This window comes from Charadrius vociferus, unplaced genomic scaffold (genome assembly GCF_000708025.1).
Source record: "Charadrius vociferus isolate BGI_N301 unplaced genomic scaffold, ASM70802v2 scaffold1158, whole genome shotgun sequence".
NCBI classification, from domain to species: domain Eukaryota; kingdom Metazoa; phylum Chordata; class Aves; order Charadriiformes; family Charadriidae; genus Charadrius; species Charadrius vociferus.
The window spans coordinates 2,992-3,301 of record NW_009649701.1 but is presented as its reverse complement, the minus strand read 5'-3'; the positions used below and the strand labels follow the sequence as shown (position 1 = coordinate 3,301).

Genomic DNA, 310 nt, shown 5'->3' with positions numbered 1-310 from the left:
GGCCCCCAGCTGTGCTTGAGGGCACTGTGGGGGCTCGTAAGCCCCCTCCCACCGGGCTGGCACCTTGGGGTGCTGCATCCCCAAAACGCCTCGTGGCTGTGACCCCAGAGCATCGCAGGCAGAGCTTGCAGCCCAACAGGAGAAAATGCACCCCGTTTCTTACAGGACAGCAAAGCGGTGTCCGAGGGCGAGGACAGCAGTTTGGGGATGTCCAGCTCTTGCAGCAGGACTCGGAGGGGACCGGGTGGGGACCTGGAGGGGGAAGTGGGAATGGTGATGGGGGGGCCATGGGGGAAGCAACGCACCCCAT

At 64.8% G+C, this 310-nt stretch overlaps 1 protein-coding gene across 1 annotated transcript in view; it reads left to right on the top strand.

Annotated features, from left to right (window-relative positions):
* The window catches only part of SEMA4A (sema domain, immunoglobulin domain (Ig), transmembrane domain (TM) and short cytoplasmic domain, (semaphorin) 4A), a gene marked incomplete at its 3' end in the record, with an annotated part of 10,190 nt that overhangs the window by 6,895 nt on the left and 2,985 nt on the right, over positions 1-310 (top strand). The window lies entirely within an intron of this gene.